Here is a 16,494-nt window from a genome sequence, read left to right as displayed (position 1 = left end):
AGAGTACCTCAAGGAACTCCACAAACGCACTAAATGGCAGGCCCCGTCCAAAAATCTCCGCATCGATGACAGGGTCGTCATCAAGAACGACCACTTACCCTCTAATGAGTGCCGGCTCGTCAGAATTGAGCCGACGGCAACGTCCGTGTAGTAAATATCCGTACTGCACGTGGAGTTCTTAAACGTCCAGTGGCAAAAGTGGTGCTTTTGCCGACGGAGTCTTCCGAATCTCCACAATAAATAGGCGCGCCTCTTGTCCTTAGTTGTAGTTCACTATCACTAATCATCCATTCTTTTTCATTTCGTTTTCGATCTCCTTTCGCCATTCAACTACCCGCAGCATGGCCCCTCGTCATCGAAACGAACGCAGTGCTCGTGCCTTGGAGAGCAGACGTCCCCGAGGTACTCAATGCGCGAGGTTCCTAAAGCTCAGCGCTGAAAAGCGTCTGCGAGCAGTCCTTATTAACAAATACTGCGCCAATCGCCTCGCTCACGAGCATTCCACGAGAGACTGCCGATGCGGTGATCGTTGCAAGAAGTGCGACCGATCCCACCACACGCTGCTCCACATGCACGAGCAGGTTAGCTCGTCGTCGCGGTCGCGAGCGCGCTCGCGTCTCCAACCGGTGCCAACCCGGCAAGCAGCTTCGGCCTCGTCCCAGCGTTCCCGCCGGCAAAATTCGCCAACTCAGCTTAGGAGTTCACCGCCACGACGCAAGGAATCGACCACGCCAGGCCCATCGCTCGCGTCGCTACTGCAACGCCACAGCGTGAACATTCTTCCGACAGCGCTGGTCAAGTTGGAGACCGGGACGCAGACCTTCGAGACCGCAGCACTCATCGATCCGTGCACCCCCATGAGCTGCATCGACGCTTCGTTGGCGTCAGCCTTTAAGCTGCCGATGACCAGTGTTGGCGACGAGAAGGTCTGCACGACGACGATTCGCTCCAGGGTCGACGCGGGAACGAAGCTGGAGGTCGTGCTCAAGATCAAGCCCAGTGTGCGGATCCGCACACCTGTCCGGGCATTGAGCGACACAGTGGTGTCCAAGTTCCGGGACATCATGCTGGCTGATGACCAGTTCCATCGGCCTGCTACCGTCTCCATGGTCTTGGGAGCAGATGCTTATCCAAAGGGACGACGAGGGAATGCCGGTCGCCCAGAAAACTGATTTTGGGTGGATCGTGTCCGGTGCCTGCAGACTGCCGTAGGATGGTTTTTTTTGCAACCCCAGTGATTGCAAGGGGTGCGGAATGTCCAAGTTACGGGGTTTGGACTGTCACCCGCTCTCCGCTCCCTCTCACGGGCTCTCGCTCTTCACCACAGAGTCTCCAAGGAGTCTCCGCTGCGCTTGGGATAGCCTAGCTAATTAGAATAAGCTTCAGTGTAAAACTATTACTAACGAATAAACATACGCCCGGTCGCGCCCGCGCAATTAAGAAAAGTCAAGTGTTCGCCCTTTCGAGTGTTTTCTATTTCAGCCGATTTGGAAAATTCCAGGACAGCAATCCCCATCACACCCAACAACACGCATGTACATAATCTTAGCTTAGCTTAAAGTAAATCAGTGAATAATTATAACGATTGAAATTAATTCGACTGTGTTTTTACTCTTGCCGGGGAACTCCTCTTACAATGACCTTTATTTAACCATATATAAGGGGACACAACTCTACATGTGGGCCCATGAGGGGAGCCTGCAAGGGTAAAAATTTAAATTCGAAAAGTTTTCTGTGATTAGATTACGTTTGATTGCGGGCGCGTTAAGTTGCAATTCCACTCGGAAAATTGCCTGAAATAATTTAAACGCATAACAAATAAAACCCGAGCCAACTAGTTCGAGTGCATAATGCACAGGAGCGCTCAAGACGCCCGGATAACTCCTGTTACCACTGCGGCGGCGACCATATTTTGCGTCGTTACGCAACCTTTCTAGCCTTATATTGTTACAGGAGGAAGGATATAGTGAGCAGCGCGAAATTATGCATTATTAGCTTGAGCAAATCACATGCGCTGTCACGATGCAACCATAGTATCAGAACACGTCGTTCAGTCTCTGCACCTGAAGCGGTCAGCCACCCGAGCATCTATTTTTTGGGGTGGGTCCCGGGGGCGGTCGTCGTTGCAAGTACACAGTAAATTTCGAAATCTGTAGTATTATTAACCCAAATTTCACTTTAGGTGTTGATTCAGCATATGTTCTGAATTCAGTTACTTTCTGCCTGCCAAGTCTAAGCTTCACGCCACAACATTGGAATCATGTTGGAGGGCTCTCATAGGCTGATCCCCATTACGCGCGGTAGAAGCGAGTCAATCTCATTTTAGGAGTGGACATGTTGGCGCAATTCACACCAGGATCGGTTTGCCAGGCGAGCCCATAGCTCAGAATACGCACTTCGGATGTATCCTATCTGGACGTCCTGAAGGAGTGAGGGATTCAACTCAGTTGCGCTGTCATCGAGTGCTTTTGCACACCAAGGCATTGCTGAAGCGTTTCTGTAAGGTCGAGTCGGTTCCAGACCGCCCTACAGCAACAGACGAGGACCTGTGGTGCGAGTCCTTTTTCCAGAGAACTTTTGTGCGTCGATCGGATGGCCGCTACGTAGTGCGGTTGCCCTTAAAAACCTATCGACATCCAGCCATGGTTCTGGAAAGATCTCATCAAATGGCACTTAATCGGTTCCTGCAGTTGGAAAGACGTCTGTCTAGCAGCCCAGAACGGTGGAGCAAATATGTGGAGGAGATCGAGGAGAGATCGCTTGGGAGAGCCTAGCTAATTAGAATAAGCTTCAGTGTAAAAACTATTACTAACGAATAAACATACGCCCGGTCGCGTCCGCTCATTTAAGAAAAGTCAAGTGTTCGCCTTTTCGAGTGTTTTCTATTTCAGCCGATTTGGAAAATTCCAGGACAGCAACCCCCATCACACTCAACATTTTGATCCATTCGAGCCAGATCACCTGGATTTTCAAGTCTGTCCACCAGCGAACAAATTACAAGATAAGTACGAAATTTCCATTCCATTTAACTGCCGGTCTGCAGCAAAAGGTTTTCGTTCAATTTGCTGTAAGATTTATTGTCAAATCTAACGGATTTCTCCGAAAAAAAGCAATTAAAGAAAAGTACTTATTCATTCCTACGGGCGCCGCCATATTACCCACCGTTCTCCTTTCACCCTCATTCGTGAAAATTTCTAAGTCCAAATTTCCGAATATATTTAAATATTCATCCAGTCCGAAAAGTGCAAAATTCCAAATGTGAAAAAGTGAAAATAATTTGTGCCAAGTACAGTGAAAATTTCTAAGTCCAAAGCTCTGCCAAAAGTGGCAAATATTCTGTTCTCGTTTCACTGTGTCCAACGCAAGCCAAATTCTTTTCGCAACACATTTTTTCTTTAACTCCGCAGTCCACTTAATACAATTTGTTATCGAAGAATGCAATAACAAAATTAACAACACATACCCTCTGGCCATTCCAAATAAAATATTAATGAAACATTTACCCGCCAGTTCCATATATTACATCAACATATACAACATTCACATACATTACATATATTACACCCACATACATATATCACATATACATTACATATATTACATCCACATATATCACATATACATTGCATATATTACATCCACATATATTACCGACATACATTGCGCATATTATCTGCATTCCTTTTAAACATATACCAAAGTGTAAATTGTTTCCCGTCGGCAAATCCAAACCACAAATAAAATTTTTTTCCAAGTGCCGACGCGGAAAAGGCGTTTTGTTTTCCATCAATTTTTTCCATAAATTTCCAAATCAATTTCCGAGCAATAAATTAAAAGCGGTTTTTTCTTTTTTAACAAATAAATTTTTAATATTTATTTAATTATTGTTTAAATTTTCAAAAAAAATTTTAAAAACTACAAGACAATAATTTGTTCATCCATAAATAAATAATACGACCGCCAAATATAAGTCGTTTACCCGACAAATATTTTTTCCTGTATTGCTTGGATATTAATTTGTGTTTGTTTTTAGAAGTACTTACAACGCGGAAAAAAGATTTCAATTCCACCATTCCAATTTCTCCGTTTCCAGTTGTAAACAAAAAAATAAAATTTTCTACGTTCTAATAAACATTTTTTTTCACCGTGTTCCACATTCCAAGTGTTCCAACCTTAAATCAGGTGGACCTAATTACCATAAATCACCGGTCATTTATACAATTTGCTGTTCACTCCGAGTCAGCTGTCCAATTAGTCGAAACTACGGCGTTTCTACTTCGTAAATTTTACACCACTTTCTCACCCGTTACATCCTATACGGTCTTTTTCCGCTGCTTTATACCGTTCACGGCGGCAAGCTTAAATTTATTAAGTGCAGTCTAAGGAATCTGTCCACATTTTCAAAAGTGTGACCGTGCTCCAAAACCGCTTCCTTTCCATTTCGCATTAAGAAGAAATTGTCCGCTGACAAACCCAGGTCTATTTTTTCGCCACAAGGGCCCAAGAGTCCAAGAATTCCAAGCATTTCGGTGAAAACGCCTGCGCAGATTTCCGACGACTGTGCTACTCCATCCAAAGCCACAGTACAGCGCATAGCTAAAAAATAAATTCATTTCGGTTTCTGACTGTTTAAGCGAATTTGAGGTTCAGATTAACACTCCGGAATCCGCAGCTCCAACCGTCACGATGCTTAGCGTCCGTCGCGACCAAGTCCGAACCCTATGCGACAAGGTGGAAAAGGAATTCGACATCTGCTCAGAGTGCCTTGTGTCAGCAGGCGAAGCGGCAGCAGGCAACATGCGTATTCTCAGGGCTAAATACAGTTATTGCATTCAGTCTATGAAAGGTGTGTTGCCCAGCTCGTTGATAAAATCGAGCAGGGCACGTCTCAGTCCATCCCAGCCGCGAACGCTGCGCCCCAGGCCTACATTTCCTCTGGCTGTCGGTTGCCTCCATGCGATACAGAAGTTTTCGCAGGCGACTATCTTCGCTGGCCGACCTTCCGGGATCTTTTCACAGCCATTTATATCAATAATCCACGGCTGACTCCGGTTGAAAAGTTATTCCATTTAAATGCCAAAACAAGTGGCGACGCGCATGCCATCGTTTCGATTTCGCCTCTCACCAACGAGGGTTTCCGCTCTGCGTGGGAAAGCCTAACAGAGCGTTTCGAAAATAAACGATTGTTGGTAAACAGTCAATTGAAAATACTGTTTAATGTGCAGTCGATACCACAGGAATCTGGGGCGGCCTTGAAGGTACTGCAAAGTACTGTTCAGGTTCAAAGAGTCCGATTCCATGTGCGAGAAGAATTTCCTTCAAACGACCACGAGAAACGAGTGCGGCAAATATGTCGTTACTCTGCCTTTTCGCGACCCAGAACATATCGGTTCCGGGCTAGGGCGTTCCAGGTCTTTCGCGTTGGCTCAGTTTTTAAGAAATGAGCAGCGTCTAAAAGGAGATGAGGCCTTAAAAGCGAGATACGATTCGGTGATCCAGGAATATCTCGACTTAAAGCACAGGCGACAAGTTCTTCCTACCCATGATGGCAACGCCTATTATATGCCACATCACGCCGTCTTAAAACCGGAGAGCGTAACTACTAAACTCCGTGTACTATTCAAAGCCTCCAGCCCTTCATCGAATGGTACCAGTTTAAATGATATCCTTCATGCTGGCCCTGTCTTACAGTCCGACTTGACCATTCAAATTCTGAAGTGGCGCTATTTCCGATACGTGTTTAGCGCCGATATCGAAAAAATGTATCGGCAGATCTGGGTAGATCCGAAGCACGCTTCATTCCAACGAATACTTTTCCGAAACAATAGAGGGGAACTCAGAGATTTCGAATTGAAAACAGTAACCTTTGGAGTCAATTGCGCGCCTTTCCTGGCCATCCGAGTACTGCAGCAGCTAGCAGCTGACGTAGAACTCAGCCATCCAAAAGCTAGCAATATCATTCGAAATTTCATGTATGTGGATGATGTTCTATCCGGAGCGGACTCCACGGAAGAAGCTCAGCTCAAGGTGCAAGGGCTCCGAGACGCTCTGAGTTCCGCCGGATTTCCATTGAGGAAATGGAGCTCCAACCAAAAGGAAGTTTTAGCGGCCATTCAGAGCGACCATCTATTAAATACTGATTTTCTCGAGATTGTTGCAGAAAGCACTGCCAAAACCCTCGGTATTCGCTGGAAGGCAATCTCCGACGAATTCTTCTTTGTTCCGCCAGAGTTGGCTATTGAAACGTCCTTTAAAAAACGCCAAGTCCTGTCCCAAATTGCCAAATTGTTCGACCCTGCAGGCTGGTTAGCGCCGTTTATCGTTCGAGCTAAAATTTTCATGCAGGAGATTTGGCTACAGGAGCTTGGGTGGGACGAAAACATTCCAAATGAGCTTTCTCAGCGATGGCTTAATTTTCTCCAAAGTTATTCGGTTTTAGAGCAGATACGCATTCCACGCTGGCTCTCGTTTCATCCAGATTTCAAGGTCGAGCATCATGGCATTTGCGATGCATCGCAAAAGGCTTATGGGGCGGCAATATATGTCCGCGTAGAAGTGGGCAGCCCCATTATGGTGCAACTCCTAACCGCGAAAACCCGGGTAGCACCAGTCAAAACGGTTTCGCTCCCAAGAGGAGCTGTGCGGAGCGTTATTGCTTTCCGAAATGGCTGCAGCCATCATTCCGCAGATGCCTACGATCAACTACGAACTTTACTGCTGGACGGACTCGACAATAGTGCTTGCATGGTTAAGCAAGTCAGCGTGCCAGTGGACCACATTTGTAGCCAATAGGGTGACGAAGATCGCCCAGGCCACAAAAACAGAGAATTGGTCTCATGTTCAATCTGAGCATAATCTAGCAGACCAGGCAAGTAGAGAAGTTTCCCTCCAAGATGTAGCCGATAGCCAGTTATGGTGGCACGGGCCGACTTGGTTGCAAAATCCAAGCAACCAATGGCCAACTCAGGTCGACAACGCTCCGGTGACCGACCTGGAGAAGCGTGCTCTGAAAGTCCATCTCGCAAAAGCTCCTTCTGAAGAGATGTTGGAACGTTTTTCCAAGCTTGAGAAAGCTCTACCGGTCCTTGCTTATGTTCATCGCTTCATACAGCGGTGCAGGAAGCAGACATCTCTATCTGATGTGCATTTGCTGGCCACTGAAATCGCCGCCGCCGAACGGTTCCTAATTTCGAACACTCAGCGCAGAGAATTCCCTGTGGAATATCACTGCCTAAGTGAAAAGCGTCCAGTGCCAAGTTCAAGTTCCATCCTAAGCATGAACCCGTTTCTAGATCCGCAAGGACTGATCAGGGCGTGCGGCCGTGTGGCGGCTTCCGAAAGCCTTCAATACAATGAACGGCATCCAGTGATTCTTCCGTATAACTGCCTGCTTTCTCGCGTCCTTGCGAATTTCACACATCGCATAACTCTCCATAATGGTAACCAGTTAATGGTGCGCCTCATCTTTCGAAATACTGGATTCCGAGAATTAAGAACCTGATGAAAGCAGTAGTAAATTCGTGCAAAGTATGTGTGATCCACAAAAAGCGGTTGCAAAGCCAACTGATGGGTGTCCTGCCCAAAGAAAGAGCATCGTTCTCCCGACCATTTACGTATACTGGCATGGATTACGCCGTTCCGTTCGATATAAAGAACTATACGGGAAGAGCATGTCTTATTACAAAGGGGTAAGTGTTAGTTTTTGTTTGTTTCTCCACAAAGGCCATCCATTCAGAGCCTACATCTGACTTAACGACCGAAAAGTTTCTTGCCGCTTTCGCTCGATTTGTATCCAGAAGAGGGTGCCCACGTCAAGTCCAGTCAGACAATGGCAAAACCTTTGTTGGCGCTGCCACCCTGCCAAGTGAAAAGCGTCCAGTGCCAAGTTCAAGTTCCATCCTAAGCATGAACCCGTTTCTAGATCCGCAAGGACTGATCAGGGCGTGCGGCCGTGTGGCGGCTTCCGAAAGCCTTCAATACAATTAACGGCATCCAGTGATTCTTCCGTATAACTGCCTGCTTTCTCGCGTCCTAGCGAATTTCACACATCGCATAACTCTCCATAATGGTAACCAGTTAATGGTGCGCCTCATCCGGTCGAAATACTGGATTCCGAGAATTAAGAACCTGATGAAAGCAGTAGTAAATTCGTGCAAAGTATGTGTGATCCACAAAAAGCGGTTGCAAAGCCAACTGATGGGTGTCCTGCCCAAAGAAAGAGCATCGTTCTCCCGACCATTTAGGTATACTGGCATGGATTACGCCGTTCCGTTTGATATAAAGAACTATACGGGAAGAGCATGTCTTATTACAAAGGGGTAAGTGTTAGTTTTTGTTTGTTTCTCCACCAAGGCCATCCATTCAGAGCCTACATCTGACTTAACGACCGAAAAGTTTCTTGCCGCTTTCGCTCGATTTGTATCCAGAAGAGGGTGCCCACGTCAAGTCCAGTCAGACAATGGCAAAACCTTTGTTGGCGCTGCCACCCTGCTTTCCCGCGATTTCCTTCAAGCCGTAAAAGAGTCGGTGACGAATGCCAATAGTCATCAAGAGATGCAATGGCAATTTATTCCTCCGGGGGCACCCCATATGGGAGGCCTTTGGGAAGGAGGCGTAAAAAGTTTTAAGACGCTATTTTACAAATGCACTGCCACACGAAAGTACACGTTCGAAGAGCTTTCCACGCTCTTGGCAAAAATAGAAGCGTGCCTTAACTCCAGGCCGCTCTCTCCTATGTCTGAGGATCCGACAGATTTGCTGGCTCTGACGCCAGGTCATTTCCTTGTCGGGGGACCCCTTATGTCCACGGTGGAACCCGAAGTAAAGGGAGAAACGAAATCCATTCTTAATCGGTGGCAGCATTTGAAGGCTCTCCATCAGCAGTTCCGTGTGCGATGGAAAGAAGAGTACCTCAAGGAACTCCACAAACGCACTAAATGGCAGGCCCCGTCCAAAAATCTCCGCATCGATGACAGGGTCGTCATCAAGAACGACCACTTACCCTCTAATGAGTGCCGGCTCGTCAGAATTGAGCCGACGGCAACGTCCGTGTAGTAAATATCCGTACTGCACGTGGAGTTCTTAAACGTCCAGTGGCAAAAGTGGTGCTTTTGCCGACGGAGTCTTCCGAATCTCCACAATAAATAGGCGCGCCTCTTGTCCTTAGTTGTAGTTCACTATCACTAATCATCCATTCTTTTTCATTTCGTTTTCGATCTCCTTTCGCCATTCAACTACCCGCAGCATGGCCCCTCGTCATCGAAACGAACGCAGTGCTCGTGCCTTGGAGAGCAGACGTCCCCGAGGTACTCAATGCGCGAGGTTCCTAAAGCTCAGCGCTGAAAAGCGTCTGCGAGCAGTCCTTATTAACAAATACTGCGCCAATCGCCTCGCTCACGAGCATTCCACGAGAGACTGCCGATGCGGTGATCGTTGCAAGAAGTGCGACCGATCCCACCACACGCTGCTCCACATGAACGAGCAGGTTAGCTCGTCGTCGCGGTCGCGAGCGCGCTCGCGTCTCCAACCGGTGCCAACCCGGCAAGCAGCTTCGGCCTCGTCCCAGCGTTCCCGCCGGCAAAATCCGCCAACTCAGCTTAGGAGTTCACCGCCACGACGCAAGGAATCGACCACGCCAGGCCCATCGCTCGCGTCGCTACTGCAACGCCACAGCGTGAACATTCTTCCGACAGCGCTGGTCAAGTTGGAGACCGGGACGCAGACCTTCGAGACCGCAGCACTCATCGATCCGTGCACCCCCATGAGCTGCATCGACGCTTCGTTGGCGTCAGCCTTTAAGCTGCCGATGACCAGTGTTGGCGACGAGAAGGTCTACACGACGACGATTCGCTCCAGGGTCGACGCGGGAACAAAGCTGGAGGTCGTGCTCAAGATCGAGCCCAGTGTGCGGATCCGCACACCTGTCCGGGCATTGAGCGACACAGTGGTGTCCAAGTTCCGGGACATCATGCTGGCTGATGACCAGTTCCATCGGCCTGCTACCGTCTCCATGGTCTTGGGAGCAGATGCTTATCCAAAGGGACGACGAGGGAATGCCGGTCGCCCAGAAAACTGATTTTGGGTGGATCGTGTCCGGTGCCTGCAGACTGCCGTAGGATGGTTTTTTTTGCAACCCCAGTGATTGCAAGGGGTGCGGAATGTCCAAGTTACGGGGTTTGGACTGTCACCCGCTCTCCGCTCCCTCTCACGGGCTCTCGCTCTTCACCACAGAGTCTCCAAGGAGTCTCCGCTGCGCTTGGGATAGCCTAGCTAATTAGAATAAGCTTCAGTGTAAAACTATTACTAACGAATAAACATACGCCCGGTCGCGCCCGCGCAATTAAGAAAAGTCAAGTGTTCGCCCTTTCGAGTGTTTTCTATTTCAGCCGATTTGGAAAATTCCAGGACAGCAATCCCCATCACACCCAACAACACGCATGTACATAATCTTAGCTTAGCTTAAAGTAAATCAGTGAATAATTATAACGATTGAAATTAATTCGACTGTGTTTTTACTCTTGCCGGGGAACTCCTCTTACAATGACCTTTATTTAACCATATATAAGGGGACACAACTCTACATGTGGGCCCATGAGGGGAGCCTGCAAGGGTAAAAATTTAAATTCGAAAAGTTTTCTGTGATTAGATTACGTTTGATTGCGGGCGCGTTAAGTTGCAATTCCACTCGGAAAATTGCCTGAAATAATTTAAACGCATAACAAATAAACCCGAGCCAACTAGTTCGAGTGCATAATGCACAGGAGCGCTCAAGACGCCCGGATAACTCCTGTTACCACTGCGGCGGCGACCATATTTTGCGTCGTTACGCAACCTTTCTAGCCTTATATTGTTACAGGAGGAAGGATATAGTGAGCAGCGCGAAATTATGCATTATTAGCTTGAGCAAATCACATGCGCTGTCACGATGCAACCATAGTATCAGAACACGTCGTTCAGTCTCTGCACCTGAAGCGGTCAGCCACCCGAGCATCTATTTTTTGGGGTGGGTCCCGGGGGCGGTCGTCGTTGCAAGTACACAGTAAATTTCGAAATCTGTAGTATTATTAACCCAAATTTCACTTTAGGTGTTGATTCAGCATATGTTCTGAATTCAGTTACTTTCTGCCTGCCAAGTCTAAGCTTCACGCCACAACATTGGAATCATGTTGGAGGGCTCTCATAGGCTGATCCCCATTACGCGCGGTAGAAGCGAGTCAATCTCATTTTAGGAGTGGACATGTTGGCGCAATTCACACCAGGATCGGTTTGCCAGGCGAGCCCATAGCTCAGAATACGCACTTCGGATGTATCCTATCTGGACGTCCTGAAGGAGTGAGGGATTCAACTCAGTTGCGCTGTCATCGAGTGCTTTTGCACACCAAGGCATTGCTGAAGCGTTTCTGTAAGGTCGAGTCGGTTCCAGACCGCCCTACAGCAACAGACGAGGACCTGTGGTGCGAGTCCTTTTTCCAGAGAACTTTTGTGCGTCGATCGGATGGCCGCTACGTAGTGCGGTTGCCCTTAAAAACCTATCGACATCCAGCCATGGTTCTGGAAAGATCTCATCAAATGGCACTTAATCGGTTCCTGCAGTTGGAAAGACGTCTGTCTAGCAGCCCAGAACGGTGGAGCAAATATGTGGAGGAGATCGAGGAGAGATCGCTTGGGAGAGCCTAGCTAATTAGAATAAGCTTCAGTGTAAAAACTATTACTAACGAATAAACATACGCCCGGTCGCGTCCGCTCATTTAAGAAAAGTCAAGTGTTCGCCTTTTCGAGTGTTTTCTATTTCAGCCGATTTGGAAAATTCCAGGACAGCAACCCCCATCACACTCAACATTTTGATCCATTCGAGCCAGATCACCTGGATTTTCAAGTCTGTCCACCAGCGAACAAATTACAAGATAAGTACGAAATTTCCATTCCATTTAACTGCCGGTCTGCAGCAAAAGGTTTTCGTTCAATTTGCTGTAAGATTTATTGTCAAATCTAACGGATTTCTCCGAAAAAAAGCAATTAAAGAAAAGTACTTATTCATTCCTACGGGCGCCGCCATATTACCCACCGTTCTCCTTTCACCCTCATTCGTGAAAATTTCTAAGTCCAAATTTCCGAATATATTTAAATATTCATCCAGTCCGAAAAGTGCAAAATTCCAAATGTGAAAAAGTGAAAATAATTTGTGCCAAGTACAGTGAAAATTTCTAAGTCCAAAGCTCTGCCAAAAGTGGCAAATATTCTGTTCTCGTTTCACTGTGTCCAACGCAAGCCAAATTCTTTTCGCAACACATTTTTTCTTTAACTCCGCAGTCCACTTAATACAATTTGTTATCGAAGAATGCAATAACAAAATTAACAACACATACCCTCTGGCCATTCCAAATAAAATATTAATGAAACATTTACCCGCCAGTTCCATATATTACATCAACATATACAACATTCACATACATTACATATATTACACCCACATACATATATCACATATACATTACATATATTACATCCACATATATCACATATACATTGCATATATTACATCCACATATATTACCGACATACATTGCGCATATTATCTGCATTCCTTTTAAACATATACCAAAGTGTAAATTGTTTCCCGTCGGCAAATCCAAACCACAAATAAAATTTTTTTCCAAGTGCCGACGCGGAAAAGGCGTTTTGTTTTCCATCAATTTTTTCCATAAATTTCCAAATCAATTTCCGAGCAATAAATTAAAAGCGGTTTTTTCTTTTTTAACAAATAAATTTTTAATATTTATTTAATTATTGTTTAAATTTTCAAAAAAAATTTTAAAAACTACAAGACAATAATTTGTTCATCCATAAATAAATAATACGACCGCCAAATATAAGTCGTTTACCCGACAAATATTTTTTCCTGTATTGCTTGGATATTAATTTGTGTTTGTTTTTAGAAGTACTTACAACGCGGAAAAAAGATTTCAATTCCACCATTCCAATTTCTCCGTTTCCAGTTGTAAACAAAAAAATAAAATTTTCTACGTTCTAATAAACATTTTTTTTCACCGTGTTCCACATTCCAAGTGTTCCAACCTTAAATCAGGTGGACCTAATTACCATAAATCACCGGTCATTTATACAATTTGCTGTTCACTCCGAGTCAGCTGTCCAATTAGTCGAAACTACGGCGTTTCTACTTCGTAAATTTTACACCACTTTCTCACCCGTTACATCCTATACGGTCTTTTTCCGCTGCTTTATACCGTTCACGGCGGCAAGCTTAAATTTATTAAGTGCAGTCTAAGGAATCTGTCCACATTTTCAAAAGTGTGACCGTGCTCCAAAACCGCTTCCTTTCCATTTCGCATTTCTTCGATTATGCCCATCGGGGATGATAAGAAGAAATTGTCCGCTGACAAACCCAGGTCTATTTTTTCGCCACAAGGGCCCAAGAGTCCAAGAATTCCAAGCATTTCGGTGAAAACGCCTGCGCAGATTTCCGACGACTGTGCTACTCCATCCAAAGCCACAGTACAGCGCATAGCTAAAAAATATGGCTGCTTCCGATCTAGCGCTAGCCAAATTCATTTCGGTTTCTGACTGCTTAAGCGAATTTGAGGTTCAGATTAACACTCCGGAATCCGCAGCTCCAACCGTCACGATGCTTAGCGTCCGTCGCGACCAAGTCAGAGCCCTATGGGACAAGGTGGAAAAGGAATTCGACATCTGCTCAGAGTGCCTTGTGTCAGCAGGCGAAGCGGCAGCAGGCAACATGCGTATTCTCAGGGCTAAATACAGTTATTGCATTCAGTCTATGAAAGGTGTGTTGCCCAGCTCGTGGATAAAATCGAGCAGGGCACCTCTCAGTCCATCCCAGCCGCGAACGCTGCGCCCCAGGCCTACATTTCCTCTGGCTGTCGGTTGCCTCCATGCGATACAGAAGTTTTCGCAGGCGACTATCTTCGCTGGCCGACTTTCCGGGATCTTTTCACAGCCATTTATATCAATAATCCACGGCTGACTCCGGTTGAAAAGTTATTCCATTTAAATGCCAAAACAAGTGGCGACGCGCATGCCATCGTTTCGATTTCGCCTCTCACCAACGAGGGTTTCCGCTCTGCGTGGGAAAGCCTAACAGAGCGTTTCGAAAATAAACGATTGTTGGTAAACAGTCAATTGAAAATACTGTTTAATGTGCAGTCGATACCACAGGAATCTGGGACGGCCTTGAAGGTACTGCAAAGTACTGTTCAGGGTTGTTTGACTGCCTTAGAAATGTCAGGCATCAACACTGAGAACTGGGACTGCCTGCTGGTATATCTGTGTTCATCCAAACTCCCGAAGATAACTCTCTCCTTATGTCAGCCTCAGCACAAAGCAGAATTTCCTCCTTTTCGACGCAGATCTCCCACGCGTACGATAATTCACTGGACAAACTACTCACAAAATTTTGGGAGGTGGAGAATATACCAACAAAGTTGGTAAAAGAGTCCGATTCCATGTGCGAGAAGAATTTCCTTTAAACGACCACGCGAAACGAGTGCGGCAAATATGTCGTTACTCTGCCTTTTCGCTACCCAGAACATATCGGTTCCGGGCTAGGGCATTCCAGGTCTTTCGCGTTGGCTCAGTTTTTAAGAAATGAGCAGCGTCTAAAAGGAGATGAGGCCTTAAAAGCGAGATACGATTCGGTGATCCAGGAATATCTCGACTTAAAGCACAGGCGACAAGTTCTTCCTACCCATGATGGCAACGCCTATTATATGCCACATCACGCCGTCTTAAAACCGGAGAGCGTAACTACTAAACTCCGTGTACTATTCAATTCCTCCAGCCCTTCATCGAATGGTACCAGTTTAAATGATATCCTTCATGCTGGCCCTGTCTTACAGTCCGACTTGACCATTCAAATTCTGAAGTGGCGCTATTTCCGATACGTGTTTAGCGTTGATATCGAAAAAATGTATCGGCAGATCTGGGTAGATCCGAAGCGCACTTAATTCCAACGAATACTTTTCCAAAACAATAGAGGGGAACTCAAAACAGTATCCTTTGCAGTCAATTACGCGCCTGGCCATCCGAGTACTGCAGCAGCTAGCAGCTGACGTAGAAGCCATCAGCCATCCAAAAGCTAGCAATATCATTCGAAATTTCATGTATGTGGATGATGTTCTAGCCGGAGCGGACTCCACGGAAGAACCTCAGCTCAAGGTGCAAGAGCTCCGAGACGCTCTGAGTTCCGCCGGATTTCCATTGAGGAAATGGAGCTCCAACCAAAAGGAAGTTTTAGCGGCCATTCAGAGCGACCATCTATTAAATACTGATTTTCTCGAGATTGTTGCAGAAAGCACTGCCAAAACCCTCGGTATTCGCTGGAAGGCAATCTCCGACGAATTCTTCTTTGTTCCGCCAGAGTTGGCTATTGAAACGTCCTTTACAAAACGCCAAGTCCTGTTCCAAATTGCCAAATTGTTCAACCCTGCAGGCTGGTTAGCGCAGTTTATCGTTCGAGCTAAAATTTTCATGCAGGAGATTTGGCTACAGGAGCTTGGGTGGGACGAAAACATTCCAAATGAGCTTTCTCAGCGATGGCTTAATTTTCTCCAAAGTTATTCGGTTTTAGAGCAGATACGCATTCCACGCTGGCTCTCGTTTCATCCAGATTTCAAGGTCGAGCATCATGGCATTTTCGATGCATCGCAAAAGGCTTATGGGGCGGCAATATATGTCCGCGTAGAAGTGGGCAGCCCCATTATGGTGCAACTCCTAACCGCGAAAACCCGGGTAGCACCAGTCAAAACGGTTTCGCTCCCAAGAGGAGCTGTGCGGAGCGTTATTGCTTTCCGAAATGGCTGCAGCCATCATTCCGCAGATGCCTACGATCAACTCCGAACATTACTGCTGGACGGACTCGACAATAGTGCTTGCATGGTTAAGCAAGCCAGCGTGCCAGTGGACCACATTTGTAGCCAATAGGGTGACGAAGATCGCCCAGGCCACAAAAACAGAGAATTGGTCTCATGTTCAATCTGAGCATAATCCAGCAGACCAGGCAAGTAGAGAAGTTTCCCTCCAAGATGTAGCCGATAGCCAGTTATGGTGGCACGGGCCGACTTGGTTGCAAAATCCAAGCAACCAATGGCCAACTCAGGTCGACAACGCTCCGGTGACCGACCTGGAGAAGCGTGCTCTGAAAGTCCATCTCGCAAAAGCTCCTTCTGAAGAGATGTTGGCACGTTTTTCCAAGCTTGAGAAAGCTCTACGGGTCCTTGCTTATGTTCATCGCTTCATACAGCGGTGCAGGAAGCAGACATCTCCATCTGATGTGCATTTGCTGGCCACTGAAATCGCCGCCGCCGAACGGTTCCTAATTTCGAACACTCAGCGCAGAGAATTCCCTGTGGAATATCACTGCCTAAGTGAAAAGCGTCCAGTGCCAAGTTCAAGTTCCATCCTAAGCATGAACCCGTTTCTAGATCCGCAAGGACTGATCAGGGCGTGCGGCCGTGTGGC

General features: G+C 46.6%; 1 pseudogene; it reads left to right on the top strand.

Moving 5' to 3' along the window:
* Positions 1–341: 341 nt before the first annotated feature.
* On the top strand, positions 342–8,714 carry LOC122613001 (annotated as a pseudogene).
* The last annotated feature ends 7,780 nt before the right edge of the window (positions 8,715–16,494 follow it).

Source organism: Drosophila teissieri, chromosome 2R (assembly GCF_016746235.2).
Source record: "Drosophila teissieri strain GT53w chromosome 2R, Prin_Dtei_1.1, whole genome shotgun sequence".
Classification (NCBI taxonomy): domain Eukaryota; kingdom Metazoa; phylum Arthropoda; class Insecta; order Diptera; family Drosophilidae; genus Drosophila; species Drosophila teissieri.
The sequence above is the reverse complement of the archived record's forward strand: the minus strand, read 5'-3'. Positions and strand labels throughout refer to the sequence as shown.